This window comes from Anguilla rostrata, chromosome 16 (genome assembly GCF_018555375.3).
Source record: "Anguilla rostrata isolate EN2019 chromosome 16, ASM1855537v3, whole genome shotgun sequence".
In the NCBI taxonomy this organism is placed as follows: domain Eukaryota; kingdom Metazoa; phylum Chordata; class Actinopteri; order Anguilliformes; family Anguillidae; genus Anguilla; species Anguilla rostrata.
Window position 1 is genome coordinate 24,046,936 of NC_057948.1, and position 21,947 is coordinate 24,068,882.

Consider the following 21,947-nt stretch of genomic DNA (forward strand, 5'->3'; position numbering starts at 1 on the left):
AAGGCTTTAATTGAAGTGGATTCTATGGATCATGAGATGTACATGCAGGGTCAAGGTGTCACCATCAACCAAACATGAACAAGCTCTCTGCAGATAATTTTTACTACCTGTTAGTAACACATGAATGGTATATTTTTATTATCTTATACCTCTCTTTCGCACTAAATAAAGTGCCATCGCCACTGAATTTTCATAATCTTATTGTCACTATGACAGTATTGATATAACTTGCCATAAAGGCATGAAAAAGCACATATAAATGTACACACTATAAAATGCAATTCTCTGAACATTTGATGCTGAAAAATGTATGATTCCAGGTAAAGCAGCTAACTTTATTAATTCAGTACATGAATTGCAACCTGCCCACGTGTTGCAATTACCTCAGGACAAGGAAATAAATAACTACAAAAAGCTTCACAAAACTTTACTGCGGCCCATGAGGGAAAGGAGTGATGTTCTGCATCTTGCCGCCCCTGTCAGTTGCATGGGTAGAAAACAGGTGATAAATGTCACCTCACTCAACAAAATATAAAAAAACTGGAGACTGTTTACTCATTCAGACATGGCTGCTCTGTCTCCTCGGGTCCCTGGGCTCCTGGCTGGTGTCACCCGCCTACGCTTTTAATCTTTCCCTCCTTACAGGAGGATGGGGGTCAATGTGACTTTACAGTCTCCCGTCATCCATCAAAGTCCGCCGTGCCAAAGGGCCCGCTTCCAACCTCCGGCCCTCGCAATTTGCCTAATTAAAACCTTTGGAAAATGATTGTGCTCAGGTAGGCAGGATTCTAACGGCCTTTGAAGTTAAAATATTCAGCGCCGACCACCTGCGCATCGCGACTCCGGGTCAGCTGCCAGACTGGCGTGGCACGTTTTCTTGTTTCCGCTTTCTCCAGCCCGACGGGGAGCCGAATCAGGAGCGTTAAAGACAGGGATTTGGGGCCCCATGAAACAGATTTTAGGCCCCCGCCACCCCAGGCCAGCCCATCCCTGCACATTTACAGCACAATTTTTGAGGCCCCTGTCAGTCAGGGCCCTTGGAATTATCCTAATTCCTCCCCCTGCCCCGTATGACGCTTCTGGTTTCAGATGCGCGCTTATCAGCTGAAAGGATCAGCGATTACGGCGTTGGCGTTTAAACACAGTTTCAGGCACCCTCCCTGCAGTTCTTTTTTCACAATCATTTATCGCACGCCCGTCGGTTGTGTTTGAGCAAAAACAAAACTGAGCAGTTTTGACATTCCTGAGACTGTGATGACCAGGTTTAATTTGTATGGAGTAATTGGCATTCATCTCTGTGTGGTGGTGAAGGACCTAGACCCTCGTCTCGGTAACTAGGTGACTCTGAAAGGGGGAACAGGCAGTGCCGCGGACACCCCAGCTGGTGAGTTGGGGTCCTGCTGTGGGCAGATGGTTCTGGTCTGCTCGTGCAGGTGGGACGTAGGAGTGGATTCAGTGCCGTCCCCCAGCTGGACCTGTCATTCCTGCGCTTCATTTATTTTCTAAAGGCCTATAAGTAGCAACAGGACGCTAAAGTTGCTTCAAGATTTTGAGTGAGTTTTACATTTCACTTTCCAGAAAAAAATATGATTTTTAAAAATTTTCGGATCATTTCTTTGCTTGTTTGCTCTGATTGCTTTTTTTCCCAGGGTGCAGGTGGTGGCGCATTTGGGGGGTGACTGACAGGTGGCGTGTTGGGGTTCCATTATGAGAGAGCCGCTTGGCGTTAATGGGATTTGCTGGCGGGCACGTCTTTCTGCACTGTCCCTTTCCCTGCTCGGGTCCGATAAAGTGTTTAATTACCGGGGATGATGTCCTGCCTGTTATCGGCAGGAAGGAGAAGACGCTCGGCCTGGCGCCGGCTGCACGAGGAGCTAACTCCGCTTTTATTCTCCTTTTTTAATTTGCATCATATCGCTTCGGCGACAGCAATTAACAGCTGATGTGTAATAAGCAGGGAGCAGGGAACAGGACAGAGGGCTCACCCTTTCGGGGGTGGGGGGGGGGGGGTGACTCCCACGCCGCAGCTGATGGGGTAAATTGGCGGCGTGGAGAGCGAAAGGTCCACTCCAGCTGGTGGCGGGAAGTGCGAGAGGCCGGCCGCACACGGAGGGCTGATTAGTCTGGTAATTACGAGCCGGCTCGGGTAATAACACCAGGAACCCTCTCCTCGCCCGCGAAACCGTGTAATTGGCATCCCCAATCAGAACACTCGGAGTGTCGTTTACATGGGGCCCGACCCCACCGCCCCCCCGCCCCCCCACAGCCCCGAGACCGAACCGCGCTGCACTCTGCGGAATTAGGCTGATGTTTTCGGCTCAGACGGATAATTGTGGGGGAGACGGGACGGGACGGGGAAGGTTGGGCCTGGTGTGTGAGGTCCCTGCAGGTAGACCTAATTGGCACACAGGTCCCTCTCATATGGGTCTCTCGGAGCTGTTCTGCTTTATAGTTTAATGACACCGATTTTGTTTTACTGCCTTCTGCTTTTATGAAAAATGCCATATTTGACATTTTAAGTGAATGAAGAATTTGCACGAACCATTGGGTGAGGATGGGGGTTTGACAATAGGGAGAAGTGGATGGCTTCAAAGCAACTGCATTGTAAGTGCACTGCAGGCCAAACCCAAAGATGTTAAACAAGCATTATCTGCCTTCATGAAGTGTGTACAGGTTTGGAGTTAGTATTAGTGTCTCTAAAAACTATTACAGTTTTTATAACAATTTTCTAACAACTCTGTGATTCTGTACATGAGAGCCGGGCTGGTTCAAGGACGTGGGTTTGACAGTCATTGTCAAAAGTCAAAAAGCAAATGCAGACTACCAGCTTCTTATCTATTTTCTGGCATGTTGGAGCACATACAACATTGACTGCAGGCTCTGTGCATTCATTATGACACATGCAGTGTTCAGCCAATCAGAGGACAGCATAACTGCGCTTTATGAAGGCTGGCTGCAAATGCTGGGATGGTAATTGCATCTCTTTTTACTGCCAACAGAAAGCAGTGAAATGACGGCAGTAGAAATGTTTTAATCTGTGCTCATTTCAATAATTAATTTCACTTAATACTTTTTAATGTACAACTTGTTGATGCACATATTTTCACAACACTCAGTGATTTGTCACAGTCTTAGTGATTCCTCTATTAAGTGCGCACACAGTACCTGCCATGCCTTTTTAGAGTGCCAGAATGTCACTTTAATGAAGGGGGATAAAATTTTATTTCAGTCTGGCTGCTTGTCACAACCAGTGTCATATTTTTCACTACTTGCTGTTCATTGCGTCTGTGAATTCCTCATGTAATGTCTCCAGGGATAATTAAAAAGATGACCTTTATGAAAATATAACAAAAAAATTATATATATCTGAACTATGTGTTGTCATGACTTCCAGCTGCCCTCAGCACACAGTGACTTTATTGTAGCATGCGGGTCATATATAAACCAGTCTGGCTCGTAGCCTGGATTAATCAACGTTAATTACATTTCAAAGTAAGCAAATGAAGTGTCTTGCAGACAGGCAGCTGTGTGCTGTTGGCTCCCTTTTGGATCTGCTGCAGCAAGTGCCATGAATGACAGGTTAATTTTGGTAACTGGTTGTTTGTGAACTATCCTTCCGAAGACTTCTTCTCTGCATTGTTCCCCTCTCTCACTTTTGATGAGGTAAGAGACATTTGTGCCGGTACCTTCAGTTCAGATGAAAGCAAGGTCCCTTGCATACCTCTAAAAGAGATGTCAAAGGTATTTTCCTCTGTGATCAGAGATGAAAGAGAAGAGGTACACTTAAACCTAATGCCGAAGTTATACCTTTACATGGTGTCTGAAGTCACTCTTCAGATTAGGACCGTGTAACTGTGAATAAACTCACCCGATTGTGTGTGCGTGAGTACTCAGCTTGTGTGTGTGTGTGTGTGCGTGAGTGCTCAGCTTGTGTGTGTGTGTGTGTGTGTGTGTGCGCATGAGTGTGAGTGTGAGCAAGAGAGACAGTTTTTGTGTCTGTGTGCATCTGTGTGTCCACCTGTAGCCTATTGATACTTTTCATTTTAATTTGTTCTACCTGTAGCTGCATATGGCTTTGAGACATAGCTAGACACAATTCTTTACTTTTAGCACAACAAGTGTTGTTCTGTTCAGGAAATATAGAGGACTGCTCAGTATCAACAATTTTTAAGATAAAAGGTAGGTGAAGGGAGAAGTTTGGGGAGTCCATCTATCAAATAAAATGCCTTCCGCAGTGCACACAGAGGTGCAATTGAGTATTTAAGAATGATCACAGGCAGTGAAAGTCCTTGTCACATTATTCTTTTTGATTGACTGCCCCCAAAGGAACATCTCTGCACAGTAATGTATTTCTATAAGTTGTGTATGCCAACAGAAGGAAAAAATGGGTTTTAAAGAGGACGTCAAAACAAATGGGGCATGGTCGTCTAATGGCGACGGTGAGAGAGGCATTGTTGTGACCTGCAATGGATGGGATGTGAATAGCTCTCCCACACTGACTCATCTCTCCTTGTGCTCACCTTACCCCTCCTCTACCCCTCACTAACCCCATCCACCCCTTAAAAAAACTCCACTTATCCATGTCACAAGCCTCGCCCGCCCATTCTATAAACCCCACCCACCCCTTCAAAAACCTCCACCTGCCCATTCCACAAACCCCAGCTACCCCTCCAAAAAACCCCACCTGACCATTCCATAAACCCCACCCACCCCTCTGACTTACCCGATTCGCCCATTCCACAAACCCCACCTACTGTTCCATTCCACAAACCCTAAATGCCCCATCTACCCCTACAATATCCTTCTTCTACGAACTATGCAGTCCCTGCCAATTTTCTGCTGTGGTTTGAAGACACATCTCTTTGGACTATACCTGAATTAACTCTATCACTACTCCACAGGGTACTCCAAAATCTAGGATCACAGGGTACTCCCAATCTTATCACATGTATCCTTCTATTTTGATCTTCCAGCACTTTCATATTACATTTGTAATTTAGCCCATCACTTATATTGCACTTGTGTCATTATCTTGATGTTGTTGGTCTATCGTTTGTCTATGGGGGCAACATAGCTCAGGAGGTAAGAGCGGTTATCTGGCAGTCTGAGGGTTGCCGGTTCGATCCCCGCCGTGGGCGTGTCGAAGTGTCTCTGAGTAAGACACCTAACCCCTAACTGCTCTGGTGAATGAGAGGCATCAATTGTAAAGCGCTTTGGATAATAGTGCTATAGAAATGCAGTCCATTTACCATCGTATCTAGTCATCATGTATCATTCTAATTTGACTTGTCATAACTTGATGTTCATGGCTATAAAGGAGTATTGTACCTTGGCGACCCTGTGTTTTGTAATTGTCCAATGACCTTTGGTACGTACATATTTTACGTTGCTTTGGATAAAAGCGTCTGCCAAATAAATGTAATGTAATGATAAACCCCACCCTTCCATTCCACAAACTGCACCCACTCCTTGTGAAAAACTGTACCAACACGCTCCCAGAGGAAGTCACCTTCCACATTAGCACAGTCTCATCTGACAGCAACAGGTACACGGTGAAATCCATATCTAATCACACGTGTCAAAGCAACCACAGGAGATCCAGACTGGAGGAGGAGGAGATGGAGCACTGGTCCCGCTTGATCATTCGCGTGGAGAATTTCAATGTCATCCGAAGAATATTACCTCAGAGAACCATAGAAACACTTACACATGCACGCACGCATACATACAGACACACACACACACACACACACACACACACACAGAAAGGAGCTGTTCCAGAAGGGGGTATGCAAAAATAACCACAATGCTTGCTCGTGTTATTTAGTATAGCACAATGTTATGTCTCTCTTTCTTAGAAGAAGAACCCCTCAACTAAGTGTTCCATTAAATAGTTAATTAAACAACCATTTTAAATGGTAAAACTGTGTGTTGACAATGGAATGTTATACTGTTCTTACCAGGATCTTGAAATCATGATTATTTCCTTATTCAGGTTATTCTATTCTAAATAAGTTGTCTATATGATCTTTGAACAGTCTTGAATTCTTGTTTTTACCCTGTTTCTTCCGGTTTTGTAATGGTGCAAAATTCGTCAAAGTTTGTTCGCATCAGTGTTCACTGCTTGTAGTCTGTGCTATCGATTCAGGAGAGTACAGACAAGCAAGTGATGTCAGACATTACTTCTTATCACACCACGGCTCGCAGAGATATCCGTGGGAAGAAGACATTTCAAGTGCAGCTCAAGAGGTGGGTTTTGGGGCGTCTGGTCGAACAGAGGGGGTTGCTGGTGGGTAGTGAGATGCTGTATTCCCGACAGACTGAAACGGTCTCAGCCCTGGGTGATGCTCTGTGTGTCGCCCTGTGGGCCTGCCAGGTGCAGTTGGCTCAGGCACAGTGTGGATCCGATACCTGACTGTGGGGCCCATCCATGCACTCAAACAGTACCTTTACCAGCCATCCAGCAGATCCGTAGTCATGGATTTTAGCAAGTAAGAAGCTGAGGTAACTCTTCTTTCTTTTCCAGATTTTCTTTTAAAAGTTCAGGACTCTGGCTGCTTAATGGTCATTTGGCACGCACAGAAGAAAAAACGAACTGCTTCATTCCTTAGAACTTCCCCGTTTTTTTTTTCTTTTTCATTTTATATCTCTCCCACCATTAAAAAGGTTGATCTCTTTAATCTTCCTTGACACCTTCAGTACCGAGTGCATCTCCGTGTGCTTCATGAATATGCAAACACATACCTCTGGTCCGCTCAGCTGGTGCTGTATCTGGGTAAACGCATTCAGCATTCCAGCATTTACCCAACAGGGCTATTTACCAGAAAGACAAATAGACACCCTCCCTCCCTCTGAAAACCTGACTCTTCTAAAATATGAATAAGCACACACACACAGCAAAAGAAATTGTTCATTAATAAATTAAATTCCCTCCCATTTTCGTGGTGAATTCTGGTGAAGGATGGTTTTAATTTCACACATTTCTGGTCACCTTGTAAATGTGCTTCGTAAAAAGCCCTGCTATTTTGTGGCCGTGAAGTCAAAGTAAAAGCAAGGTTTTTTTGGCAAGGAAAAATATAATATAAGAAAAATAACTCCAAAGCCCAGCGGTCATTAAGGCCCATAGTTTGAGCCGTAGGGCTGATTTTGTGTGTATCGATTAGGGGTGTGCAGAGAAAACAGTATGTGTGTCTGTGTATGGTGGGGGGCTTAACAAGTACCAAGTATGAAGACATTGTGGACAAACACAGTTTACCTCCCCCTCCCCACCCCCTGAGGGTCAAACTTGGCCGCAAATAAATCTTTCCACAGGACAATGGGCCTCATTCACAAAACTTCTATTTAATTATTCTTACTTTTGTTCTTTAAAATATTCCTATGAAAAAACAACATGGTATTCATGCCACATGTGCAGACCTTTGTTTTTGTGCATATCCCAGGTGTATGAGATGATGAATGCTGACTGTTAGTAAATTTTATGCGCAATTCTGTTCGTGTGATTAGCATAAGGAAACAGCTGTAAACATATAAAATGTGATGATACGCATGTTTTGTGAATGAGGCCCAATGATACTAATTTTACCTCAAAATCAACCAAGAAATGGCTACCTAACAGAAAATTTCCTGTTTGCAATGGCAACCTCTGTCTTCAGACTTAAACTGATTGAACTTTTGTGGTTTGAATTGAAGAGTGCAGTCATCAAATTCTAATGCAGTCCAAGGATCTGAAGGAACTTGAGCGATTCTGTATGGTAGAATGGCCAAAGCTCTCCTGAATGTGGCTGCCAAAATTATAAAACACTAGAGGAGATGACTTTATCCTTGTAAAGTGCTAAACAATTTCAGACCTTGTAGACTCTGTGTGTTTGTGTAAATCCACTCAACCAGTATTAGTTCTAAACCCCACCACACCAACATTGAGGACGCATCCTTGAGTGCTATAAGCAAAATGTCACGCAAAGAGGTGAGGTGGTCAGAGATATTGAAAATAGCATTTTTTGAATGAATTATTCCGTATACTGGTAGCAATTATACAGTGTTATAACGATCTTTACACTGAATGCACCCCTTAGCATGTGGGAACATTGTACGTTAGCTACTCCGTACTGTATAGTTCTTACATTTTTGAGTAGACATTATATTTCACTACCTATATTGATCATTTTATACTGACTTTTTTGTCAAAGCTGCCAGTAATTTCAGAGGGAACTGTATGGTTGCTGACAGGGTTGTAAATGAATCAAGATGTATGAGATGTTGATGGGGATTGGATGTGAGGGATGTGGATGGATTTGCCTGGCAGACCGACTGGAATGTGTGATGAAGTAGAACAGTGGGTCTCACACTGATTATGTGTTCCTTTTGGAGAGCTACTGTAGTCCCAGGTGAACCATGTGAATTACAGTGTGTATAGGTCTCATCCCTAAGTGAAGTTGATTACCAGGTGTGCTCCATTGATCTTCTCATGTTCACCAGCACTCCCATGATGTGGATTGATGTGGCAGTACTCAAGGTAGAAGCATTTATTTAAGGCTGCTTTTGAGGTGGGATCTTTTCCTTGAATTTTCAACCCAAGATCTCACAAGATTTCAGAGTTCTGAAAAGTGTATTCTGCACCATGTTGATGAAAGCTTAAACCTTAAAGGAGAATTAAATCTTCCTGTAGTTTCATGGGAGGTGGTGGTGGTGGGGGTCTTAGGGAGGAGGGTGGGTACATGACTGACAATTTGTTTGCCATTTTTGACAACTTAGTCTGTTTAGAGTTGCACTTCAAGAAGCAGACGAAAATAGAGACTAGCCTTTAGGGGAGATTCTCACCAATAAATAATTGAGTTAGCCCTAAGCCATCTGTTATTTATGTGACAAAATGACAGACTAATCCAGTTCTTAATTTACCAGTTGTCATGCATGCGTTGGACGTTGTATTCTGAAACAGTGTCCTGTGTAATCTCCACCCATGTTTGCTGTCAGTGTGGCCTGTACTTTTGTGAAATATCCTGGCTGTGACAGTTTTTCGTTTGGGAAGATCTCAGTCTCCTCTCATTTTGTGTCGCAACATTTTGAGAGGTTGCATTGAAAAACATTTCCAAGTATTTAAATTAATATTTTACTATGTTCCTGTCCACTCCACTCATTGACAAAATAATGAAAGCAGTGAAAGAATTTTTAAAATCCCTGTCTGTTTTTTTTTGTTGTAGTTCCAATATATCAGTATAATTAGAAGTCTAGAAAAATTAGTGTTTGTTTATTTTTCTGCTAATTTATTTATTAACTGTATTCATTTATTGTAACACTTAATGGACCGTGGGACACCAACAAACCACATTCCCATTACCACAGATCCTCTATTTCCTGAACAGATATTCAGCTTGCTGTTGAAAAGTCACACTGAAAAGTTTAAACTTGAAATGAAAATTTAATGTCTGCGATTGTTGAAGCTCAAAACCTTTCTGATTGCCGTCTGTGTGTGAATATTCATGAAGGGGTATGACCAATAGCAGAACATCGATAAAATGCACAAGCAGGCCCCGGAACCTTACCGTGAGAGACAGTTAGCGTGGAGGGAATGAGCTGAAAGCCTCCTTTCGAACTGTCCCATTACAACCATCCTCTTCCAAGTACTGGGCGTATCTCACATTTTGTAAAAAAAAATTACCATTCTCACTTTGGGCAGAAAAAGAAACCCAAAAGCCAGTATTTTGTATTTTGACGTAGATTTTGCTTTTTTGGTAGATAATCGCATAAGGCAACATGGATAATTTATTTTCCTGCCCAAGACCCCTCAATCAATTTGGAGAGGCTCTCTGGCCCTGTTGGGCAGCTCAGTTTGGCCCGATTAATCGTGTAGTGGACCCTGAAACGCTCCCAGCCCCATTCAAACCGCTTCGGCTCTTTTTACTGTAATTTATGTGACTATATTTTATCCGCTGATTAGCAGGAATGCGGTGCGTTTTATCCCGTGTCTGAGTCGTGAGGTAGAGCTGAGAGGGGGACGCGGGCTTTGAGCAGCGGGAAGTTTTTTCAGAGGAATAATTGATGAGGTGAGTCAGTCGGAGGCCATTTTGCGGGAGCGGTATTTGTCACCCGCCGTGGCTTTTGATGGGAAAGGAAATTAAGGATATTTTTATTTTTAAAAAATGGTTGCTTGTGATGTAGAGCTGTGACTGGCTTTGTGGCATGGTTGCTCTCCCCTAGTAGGCTTTTCCTTTATTCTCAGATCAGCATCATAACAGACATAAAGACTGCTGCTCCTCTGCTGGAAGTAAAAATATCTGTGCTGGCGAAAAGCCCAGTTTTTATGTCTGATTAATATTTGGTAGTGTAGGCTGTCGGAACAAGAGCGTTGTTCTTGTCATTACAACTTTCTATCGTCTGCTTCCTCCCCACTCCCAGCCCCCCTCACTAATTCACTTGACTTTCTCTGCCCTCTTCAGATTCTGAGCCATTATCACCCATTACGGACCACTCTAACTGTCTTTTCATTCCCTGCTGCAGATGCATTTGCTTTTAATTTTGTAGACACGGGCACTCACAAAATACACACACACACACATGCACGCACACACATGTGTGCACACACATAATGTACACATATGCACACATACACACACACATACATAAAACACACACAGGCACAGGTCATTTCACACCAGTTATTATGTGTTGTGGGTTCCTAAGAGGTTGCAAGGGACAACTGTTTCATAATTTAAAATATTTGGATGTCTGACCCACTTTTTTCTAACAGGAAGTCCTGAGTGGTTAGAGGCTGTCCTGAGTAGAGTGCATTTGCAAACAAAACGTTTGTCTCTTTTGTACTAATCTAGAATGTTCTTGTGGCTGAATTCCAGTGGCTGACAGTCCCTGTAAAAACAGAGACAGCACTGGGAAAAGTAAGACAAATGTGCCAGTTTGGTTTGGATGAAACTGACAGTCCAAATTTAAACAATACCGGCAAGCAAAATACCAGCTGTGACCGAAACCAACTACCCCCACCACACAAACACACACACACACACACACACACACACACACACACACTTGAAGCCAATAGTAATTTGCTGCTTCAACCAGCACCCACACAGCGAGTACTACATCTGAGCCGCTCACCCACAAGAAAGTCGATGTTTTTCACACTGTAACCCACACAGTTGCATCGAAGAGCCTTTTCTGATCAGAGGAGAGGCACGCCTTTATCTGATGACCACGGGTAACTGGCAGGTGCATTGTGGGCAGCTGAACAGTAGTAACCCAGGAAGGCCTTGTTGACCCAAAAAAACACAACAAAGCAACTCCAGCTCTTTTACTTGGTCTGGTCATTTTAGGCTAATGACATGGGCTAATCTCAGGGTTCAGACTCCTTTAAGACTTAAACATTTTAATAAGGCCTTGTCAGAAAATGTTACCTGATATGCAGGGGTTACTGTTGGACTTTTCCGTGGGCGTGTGAGAGATGAGGACTTGGGCGACAGAGGGGACAGGAGTCTGTGAGTGACAGCTCTAACCGCATGCTTTTAATTTGAAACCGATCGAAGTCCGTGACTCTGCCTCACACCCCCACCCAATTAAAGCTTGGTTTATTCTAACACAATAGACTGCCATTATTTTCCTTAGATTGCAGTTTCAAACCCGAACAGTGCTGAAGGTGAGGTGGTGTGAGGTGATTCCTAATGGTACTTCCAAAAATACCACATGACCAAAATGGTACACTCAGGTCCTGGAGCTAAAAGCAGTTTTCACATTTAGATGAGAAGGCATCATCTGGCTAGCTGTTCCCTCTCCTTCAGACAGCCGTAGCTCTCACAAATTTTTAATTCTGGGGGGTGGTGCTACCTTTTTTCCCCACCAGTGCAGTGACGGAGTCATGTTCAGGCAGGATGGAGTCACTGGCAGGCAGAGAATCTAGGAAATTCTGTACCTCTCAGTTCAGTTCAATAATGCTTTCTTGGCATGGCTATGAAAACAATAATGCCAAAGCAATTCACAATTAAACAGTTAAAAATGACACACAAGACATATAATTAATACCGTGGACTAAAATATATATGATATACATATATAAATAAATATATAATATAATAAAATAAATGAATGACCAGTACAAGTTGAATGCTATAAGGACAGTAATAACAGCAAAAACTACATTTTGTTGTCCTGCGGAATAAATTAATCCTAGAAGTCAAAAAAAGTCTCTCCCTCTTTCTCTAATAAACATGCATTTGGATTGGATTCTAACACTATTTCCTGGCGACATCATAAGCAATGAATGTTGGTTTCGTATTAAGCGGTCCTGCCGTGAACAATAAACAATCAGTCACCTCGCCCGTGGAGCTTCGCTATTCTCCCATGGCCTCCATTGGAGGGCTCAGACAAGAGGCTTATTGAGCAGGCAGAGTCTCTGGCTGGCGAACAAAGGCCCATTTGCTCAGAGTGGAGCCCAGAATGCCTCTGCAGGGAGCCGGAGCCCAAGGGGCAGACCTCCAGCGCGCGTGATCAGGTGCACTGCTGTCTGCCTGTCTCACCGCAGCTGTTGAACTGAATGTTATTTGGGCTGTGCCATCCAATGTGTGGGCAGGGAGCCTGGCTAACCACCAGACGGTCATGGTTTCAAAGCCTCACAGGCTGGTGTGTCCTTGAATAAGAGTTAAATGAATCAATAAATCATTCGATCGATCAATCAATCACACGTTATTTACATAATCACTCGATCAATCAATCACACATTATTTACATGGCACCTTCTGTGCACTGTGCAGGATTGCTATATTTAAAGTGATTAACATAAAAATTATTTTTAAGAAAGATCAATGAAGAGATACAGTACAATAATAAAAAAGTACATCAATAATAGTAAAAGCAATTGAAAATTATTAAAAGAAAATAAAATTGATAAAAAGGTTGAAGTGAGAGGCCGATGGAGCACAGTAAAAAGATATATTAAAACAAAATGGATCATTTCAAAAACTAGCTAAAACGAAAATCAAATTCAGATTACGATTTTGATAATATACACACTTATGTGGATGCTAAACTAGAAAGATTTCTGAAGATTACACTTAAAAGGGTTGACAGATTGCATTGCCCTCAAAAATGAAAATCTTTTTAACTGAAATGTTCTGAACTTTGTATTCATTGTATAGTGTTCTGTATGAAATGACTGATGTGTGTCGAAGCCAGCTTTTGAGTTATGGTGTGGGGGAGGGGTGGGTCTTAACCTGCAAGTGTGGAGAGGTAGAGTAGAGTGAAAATAGAGTGGGACAAGAGTACAGTAGCATGGGCATTGGGATAGAGTTGGAGTGGAGTACGCGTTGAATAGTGTAGTGGGAGAGCACAGTAGTTGAAGCAGAGTCGGTTAGAGTATAGTGGAAGGAGAATAGTGTACAGAGTAACAGAGTAAACTTTGAGTGAGTAGACTGTGATTCTGAAGAGCTTTTGTGTGTTTTTTATGGGCCTGCAGCACTGACAGCCCATATGGTTTCCATCAGGAATAATTTAGTTTAGCATGTAAAGCGTTCCATTTGCCTTCCTGTACAGTTTGGTTTGCCTTGACACATTTGGGTGACAAAGACGCGGTGATGGTGAAGAGCAGTGTTGAATAGGGTAGAGTAAGGGCTGATGGGTTAATCTGGTGAAACTGCAGATACTACACACACACCCAGTAGCGCTTTCTCTCATGCACACACACACACACACACACACACACATGCACACACATACACTCTCTCTCTCTCTCACACATTCACTGACTTACTCACTCACACGCATGTACACACACTCCCTGACTCTCGCTCCCATAGTCACTCACACTCATGTGCCCCAGGGCACCCAATTCATTATTCCCTTTAAGTCCCTAATCCGGGAGGCCTGTGCTTGCTCTAGCAGTGCTGTCATGAGCTCCCCAGACTCACCCCAGTGTTTCAGAGCTGTGCCTCTCCTTTAAGTGTCCAGGACAGATTCATTTAGGGTTACCTTGGCGTGAACCCCTTGTAACAAAGTCAGGCATGTAGATGGATCTGAACCCAGCACCCTCCTAGGGGAAGGGGTAGCCCCTCAGTATAGGCCCCGCCCCCTATTCTCCCATAAAGCGCTGCCCCTCTCCCTACCCTCTCCTACAAAACCACGCCCCCACCCTCTCCGACAGCACAGCCCCCCTACCCTCTCCTACAGCACTGCCCCTCCTCACTACCCTCTCTTGTATACTGTCCCTCCCCCCTACCCTCCCCTACAACACCACCCCTCCCTCCTACACTCTCCTACACCACTGCCCCTCCCCCCTACCCTCTCTTACATACCCCCCCCCCCGTACCCTTAGCACATTACCGCAGAGTGCAGAAACAGGGTAGCCCAAGGGCATGTGTTCTCTCAACAGCATAGGTTTCTGTGTTGACAGTGAAAAGGCAAAAGAAAGAGAAAATCACACTCTTACTGCAGCGGCACACCAATTCAGCATGCCAGGCTGAATATAAATGTGGATTATTGGGACAAACTTTTTTTGGGGGGAATACGACTTCCTTCGCCGTGAGTGTGGCGTGTGCACGTCAGGCAGCTCCTAACCCTCCGGAATGCTGGGAGCACTGCTCAGAGTTTCAGAACTTTGATCTTTCTTTTCAAAATGGCGTCCAGTTGTTGAAGGCTTTTTTTGCTCCCAGGTGATGGTTCTGCTGTGCTGTATTTGAACAGAACAAAGATCAATGCTCTCTGCAGTTAACCTGCCATTATTATTTCATGATATGGGGTAAGGAGTCAAAGCAAATGTTCCTGAGATCACTTTAGACTTCGTTGATAATAGAGAATTATTCAAATCGACTGGAAAAGAAAGAATGGAATGGAATCTGTGGTGCATTAGTGATTTCAGGCAGGTTTGATTGTGATTCAGTTCTGATTCCAGGCAGGTTTGATTGTGTTCAAGTTCTGATTTCAGACAGGTTTGATTCAATCAATGATGTGAATTTACACCTGTTAATCCCAGGGTAAATACATTAGCCAAAAAGCCTTAAAACTGAGAGACTAGTGTAATCAGTTAAAATCAGTTTGGATCATTTGAATGCAAACCACTACTTTTGGGTGATACAGGGTGGCAGTAAAGGACCTAAAGGTCATAGGTTCTCGAGTAGGACACTGCCGTTGTACCCTTTGAGCAAGGTACTTAACCTGCATTGCTTCATTATTCTGTATATCCAGCTGTATGCAATGGATGCATATGCCTGTAATGTAATGGGTGACTTCTTCAACTCGATTGTAGGCCACAACGTTGGGACACATTACAATGGTACACAAGCAGGCACACAAGTAGTTTTGTGGAAAACTTAAAAGCTCAAACTTTTCACGGTCAGAGCTGCTTTGCAAATAGTCCAAAGTTTTCTGCCTCTTGTCTCATCAGTGTAGCGGAATAGGCAAATGCTGTGGTGTAGTTAAATTCCCTGCCGGCGAAGCCCAATAAAACCAGATTAAGCTTTTGTTTTAACGTGTAAGTGATGGAGCGCCGACATTACCCACCACCCCTTGTTTCTCATGCCTCGGCAGTTCAATGCCTTGATGTGCCGTTATCGTGAATCTGTCTAAAGATCATTTCCTCTCTGGCAATTGACCACAGCGGGCCGCTGAGACTGGTATATCTGGCGATTTTTTTTTATTAGAACTGGGGGCAGACGAAAGCCAGTCGATCTTTCGCCGGCGCCCTGCATCTCTGTGGACATGGGTGGATTAGCCTGCAGTGACCAGGGCAAAGGGAACCAGCTGGATTGGCTTCCTCCCGCAAAATTAGTCATGCAGATGCTTTGAAGGAGGGGAGTGCAAAAATCTATATTTGTCTGTTCCCGGCACAGGGGGAATTTCCTGCTCCACCATTATGCTGAAAGACAAAACGATGCCGTGTGCCTTTCAAAACAAATCAGAGCCGTAGAGCTTGACAGCGCAGCCTAATTGCTGAGAACATGAAAGAGCGTTGACGTTTGTTTATTAATTTGGTAATTAGGAAGTAGATTTTGCATGTTACCAGATGTCCTTTATTTGCTCGCAATGGCTATGGTCCTGCGACGCAAACTCTCCACGGATTCAAACAATGTGCAGCAGTGGTAATGAACGGAGGAAAATTTACTGTTTTTTGAGTTTTTTTTTTTTCTTGCTTGCTTTGCTTTTTTATAAATGACGTGCTATTTGTCATGTCACTGGAGACTGTATTGATTTTCATGGAAACCGTCGTTTCTAAATGCCAAATGTTCCCATAATCACAAATTTATGAGAATCATATTGCGGATGCCAGTTTTAATAGAATAACGCTGCTTCTGGGTACAGGGTTATTAGCAATGAATTTATATAGGCTGGAAAACCCAATTTTCGTTCCCATATATTCGTTGTTTGCAGTAATGCAGAGCCTGACAGATTTGAATATTTATCTGACAGTAGGAATATATAAGCTCTTTCTCTGGTGATAAATGCAGTTTGAATGCGCTAGCAGGGAACATTATATGGCATCATGTAATTCAGCATCCGTAAGCAGTCAACCTCTGAACTGAGACAACACGAACAGCAGCACTGAAACCTCAATGGCTTTTCTGAGACATTGCTCATGCAACAGGAAATAACAACAGCAGTCTCACTGAATCATTTGGGCAAGGGATGTTTTGTATTTTTGCCTTGAATGAGCATAATCATTACCAGACCGCCATGCTGAGAGTGGCTCTAGCTAGCCTGATTGCTGACACATGAGCTTCAGAGCTCGTCTCACACTGTCCCTGACCCCGTCTGAGTGATCATAACCACGCCCTGCACCTAACCACACACTGCACCTAACCACGCCCTGCTCACACACTGCACCTAACCACGCCCTGCTTATACACTGCACATAACCACGCCCTGCTCACACACTGCACCTAACCACACCCTGCTCACACACTGCACCTACCCACGGCCTGCTTATACACTGCACATAACCACGCCCTGCTTACAAACTGCACCTAACCACGCCCGATTCACACTCTGACCCTAACCACACCCAATTCATACTCTGATCATAACCATGCCCTCCTCACAATCTGTCCCTAACCACGCCCTGCTCGCTGACTGATCATATCAACACTGCACTGATGACTGGCCCTAGCCTCACCTTGCTTACATGCGCAAAAGCCCTTGATGAGTCAGAATGAGTATTTTTTATTCCAGAGAAGTTTTGTACATCACAGTTTTGCCGCAGCAATTAAATTCAAATGATTTGTCACAGAAATTAAAAATGACAAACCAACACTGATTAAAAGTATCAAGTAAATACTAGAAGTAGTATGGCAGTTTATATTGGCTTTCCTGTTTGCAAACAAGCTTCATTTTTAGTCAATACCAATGTGGATAAAAGTGATCATTCCACTTCTTCAAGTTTCTTCTTCATGAAATAAAATTGATTTAGTGTTGTATTTCAGATTTTTTCTTCTTGGAAACATACTCTGTATACTCCTTTGATTCAGATGTTTGGTTTTCTGCTGAAATATACATAGATTAAAGGGCCCTGAAGTCACCTGTGCTGAGGTTTAATTGCATGCCTTTTCTCTATTCTTTTGTGGGTTAAGATTGAAAAGATCTATAGATTAATGCAAAAAAAAACCCAAAACAAAACAAACTATGGTACACATGGTGGCTCATCACACGCTTCCAACAGTCATATCAGTGCAATGTTGACATGGCTGGGGATTGTCACGGACGGGCACATGCTTCGTGCTCTGTTCAGTGGTCCATATAAAGATATTATTGATTTATGTACGAAAGCAGATGCTTTTACCCAGAGGAGCCTCAATGGCCATCTCAGCAAGAGACTGTATATTACTGCCACATTGAAGGAGAGCCAAGACCACAAACACAGAGCAGCCAGTAACACGGTGAATTAGGATATTGCTGAAAAACAGCACTAAAATATGAGCATACCGTAAAAATTGATTTTGGCATATACACAGTGCCTGGCAATTGTCCTGTAGGGCAGTACACCTCCATCATACTAATGCGCACGTGGTGCCTAATGATGATCCATATGAGCAGGGTCGCTGTGCATCTTGCCATAGCTGTGATGGAGTGCGAAGACGGCCCACCCTGAATTACGAGCAGCTTTCCGAGCCTCAGAGAGCCTGACTGCACATTATTGAAATTGGCAATTTCTCAGATTTTAAAAAATGTTTTATTTATTTATTTATTTTTTTGAGCCAGGCTTTATTGCGTTATTATTATGCTTAATAGTCATGAAAAGGATGGATGTTGAGAGTGAGAAATTACCCTTCCGTTGTTGGTAATGAAGAGCAAACCCTGCATGGCTGTGCAGTCGTGCTTCTCAGCAACCAAAAATGGAGCTTGAATCTACGGCATCAGACGCCAGCTGTCAGGCCAGGAAACAAGTGGCTGCTGTCCTTCGCACCCCCCCGGTTTTTTTGTTTTTTTAAGTTTCCTTTGGGTGAGAGCATGGTCCCCCCCCCCTGGTGTGGGCAGGGGAGGGCGCAGTCCCACCTGATAGAGGTTGTGATTGCACCGGTGTGAGAACATGAAAATTGAAATGTGTTTTCACTTACCGGCTGACTCCCAGCAGGAGGTCCTCAGCAGAGTCTAACCTCTCCAGAAGAACTCGGCAAAGAAAAGGAGAACACGAAGAAACTTCTCTTTTTAGTTTTTAATCGTCCATTTAACGATATTTCTGTTTTTTTATTCTGCATGCACAGGTGTGTTTCAGCCCTGGCAGTCCTCAGGCGAGACATGGCTCACTGTTTCAACCCAAGGACCTTAGCTAGTGTGTGAGGTGCGGCGATGGGTATCAGCCACGATATTCACTGTAGCAGCCAGACGCTGGGAAATGTGGAGTCTGAAATAGAATTTGAGACAAAGAGTAAGGCCTTATTCATCAAGGTCAAGGGAATCCACTGTCTTCAGATTATGTAGCCAAAGCCCCTGACTGTTGTGCAGGGTCATTTATCTGTATAAGAAACTATATGAAAAAGGAAGAAATTACAGGCTGGCCACAATGCTCAGTCTACATATATTTTTAATATATATTTTGTTTTATGTTTTGCCTTTACCCTTCATGTTATGATTATTGTTTTCTGTGTTTTAATGTTTTATTATTCATATGAATTCTTATAAATGGCTTGGCTGTAGTTTGAGAGCCACTGGCCCCACCTGCCCACCCCTTATATTTGCTGTATTAGAGATGCTTCTCAAACTGATTGCTAAAAAATGAGTGATAAAAGGAAAGGGGCATTTCTGTTCATTCACATCCGGTGGGAATTGTCCTGAAATGCGAGGAAGGCGTAGCAGAACCATGCCATACTATGATTTCACACTTGATTTCAGGCATATTTGCTTTTGTCATGTTTTGTCTAGTTTAACAAAGGGACAGAAATGGAGGCAATGAGAGCTGACGTTAGACAGGAGTACTGTACCAGTGCCATCTATTGTCGCACGTAGGTTCAAGCAGACCGTTTTTGCTGGTCATTGTCTCCCCCAGTTGGTCACAGAGATGTACTATACATTAATATGTTTTTTATTTTTTTTAAATCATAGGAACACCTGTTAAAGGAGTAGTTAATATCCTGTGCTTATTAGAGTATTATTTCAGTTTTAGTGTATGTTTTTAATTGGTCCAGGCATTTTAAATGAAGGATATTTTAGATTCTTATAGATGTTTCTGGCAGGAAACTAGCTTTACAGTGGTTTGTATGTGAGAATATACTAAAGCAAGAACATACACTTTAATAAGCAACTTGCACAGCAGTGATATGTCTCCTGAGACTGTACAAATGAACAGATTAATATTTAAGCATTAAATCACATGTATGTCAGTTTTGTATAGCATAGAGATACTTCATTCCAGTACCAGAAGAAATTTCCAACTGAAAATAAGATTTAACTTCATTTTTTTAACTTCATGAATAATAAGGTAATATGCACACATAGAACCGCTGGAGGTGTAATGTTGCTGCACAAATCATTTACCAGATTGTAAAGCCAGCAGGTTGTCAGACAATTCTGGAAATATCTAAAATATCCTTCATTCAGTTTTCAATTGGCCAAGACAGTTTTTTTTATACTGGAATAATAGTGAACTCTCCCTCTATAGATTTGGAATTCTCTTGTTATCAGCTATCAGGGTAATATTGTGATGTAGCTCTTACAATATACTATTAAAATCCAATCAAGTCATTTTTTTTCACTTTGAGAGATGGTTAAATAAAACATATAAATGTGTTATTCCATCTATATTTCAAATCATTTTTTCCTTTCACATGGCTTGCTTTGTTTCACATTGATGAAAGACTCCTTGCAAAATCATTCAGAGGGTTTATGGGGTTGAAATGTGAAGTCAGTAAGCCATCATGTTGGACCATTTGCCAAATGACAATTCATTTCTGGGCTAGTAGCGCCCTCTTTTGGTCAGGAAATGGCATTCTTTTCTTCAGCTGTTCTGGAAAGGATGAGTCCACTTATACCTATAGATCTTATGAATTTTGCAACAGATCTAAATGCTATACTATATTTCATGGTATTTGCATGTATATATGTTTCACCAGAAATGCAGTTTTCCTTTTGTTGTCATTGTCATTTGTTGTTTCAGTTGATTGATTAGTACTTGGTGTGAGTGCTATAAGCCTCTTTGTGCTTTTTTTCTCACCTGCACAATCAATATGTAGCTGCTGTTGTGTCTGTCTGTTTGTGTGTTTTTCCTTGTGTGAAAATAAATAAACGCGAGTGACTGATTGACCAGCGGGGGTTGCTAGATAGCCATGAAATGTGGGCACTGAACTGGCTGAACCCTCCCATACCCTATGGAGCTCTATCAGCCATGGTCGGCACTGGCAAGGTCCAGTTTCGACCCGAGACCATGAGCCTCCTCCATGCAACGCAGTGAGGTGCCTTAAGCCACCCAGCAGCCGATGTACAACTGTTTGATATAGACAAGCTGCTTCAGGCAGCTGTGCAGCCAAGGTGTAACAATGATCACCTTGCAGCATCTTCTTGGCTTGAAAAGGAACGTTTCGCATAAAGGCTGGGAGAAAAATGTACTTTGTGATACAGTTGTGAGCTCAGTTCTGTTTTTGCTACTCATCTGTTGTGGAATTTAAGTATGGAGTGAATAAAAACTTTTAACCATACCCACTGTCACCAAGCACTAATCCACTGGTGAGTTAAGATGGACAACTAGATGAGTTGAGGAAAGAGTTAAGTCATGAGTCACATCTTTCCAAAGTTCAACATATAAAATCTGTGAATGAGGAGTACATTTGTTGCCCTGGATATTGATTTTGGATTTTTGGACATTGCACTACTACCTTATCCAGTGACATGCTGGCTTTAGTGAGATGTTTAGATATCTAGCCAGCCAGCCAGCACAATAACAATTTAGCGACACAGCTAGATGGATACAAATGACATATCCAAACAAGGTAACTTTTTGTTAGCTGCTAATTGGCTGTTTAGTTGTAATTTTTTACCTCAGCATGTAATACTGTTTCATTCCGCCCTCCTCACCCAACCTCACCCAACCCCTGTGCTGTCCCCTGTGATGCACAGACCTGCTGGTTATTAGCTGTTTACTGGTGAGTGCTATTCACTGCAGGGTCTGGATGTGCTCATGTTCTCTGTGCCCTGTGTCAGTCTGCAGGAGCAGGAACAGGGTCTCACAATACATGAGATAATGAAAGCTGAGCCCCAAAGACCCTGCAACTGGCGGCCGTGTGTGTGTGTGTGTATGCATGTGTGGATGTCTGTAAGCGTGTGTCTATGCTTGGATGTGTGTGTGCATGTGTGTGTGTGTGTGTGTGTGTGTGTCAACGTGTGTACATATAAGGTGTGTGTCTTTGTGTGTGGATGTGTGTGAGACCAGTCTGTGCATGTGTGTACATTTGTCGTGGTGTGTAAGCATGTGTGTGCAGATTTGTGTGAGTGTGTGTGTATTTGTGTGTGTGTGTGTGCATGCATGTATGTGT

The 21,947-nt window shown here is 43.1% G+C and overlaps 1 long non-coding RNA gene across 3 annotated transcripts in view; it reads left to right on the top strand.

Annotated features, from left to right (window-relative positions):
- The window catches only part of LOC135242566 (uncharacterized), a 235,752-nt gene that overhangs the window by 211,429 nt on the left and 2,376 nt on the right, over window positions 1–21,947 (top strand). The window contains exon 4 of one of the 3 annotated variants that reach the window (XR_010326387.1): window positions 18,687–20,718. The exons of the other annotated variants lie outside the window; for them this stretch is intronic. This is a non-coding gene — a long non-coding RNA (uncharacterized LOC135242566). Of the gene's footprint in view, window positions 1–18,686; window positions 20,719–21,947 lie in introns of those variants that run through there. 3 annotated transcript variants of the gene reach the window in all.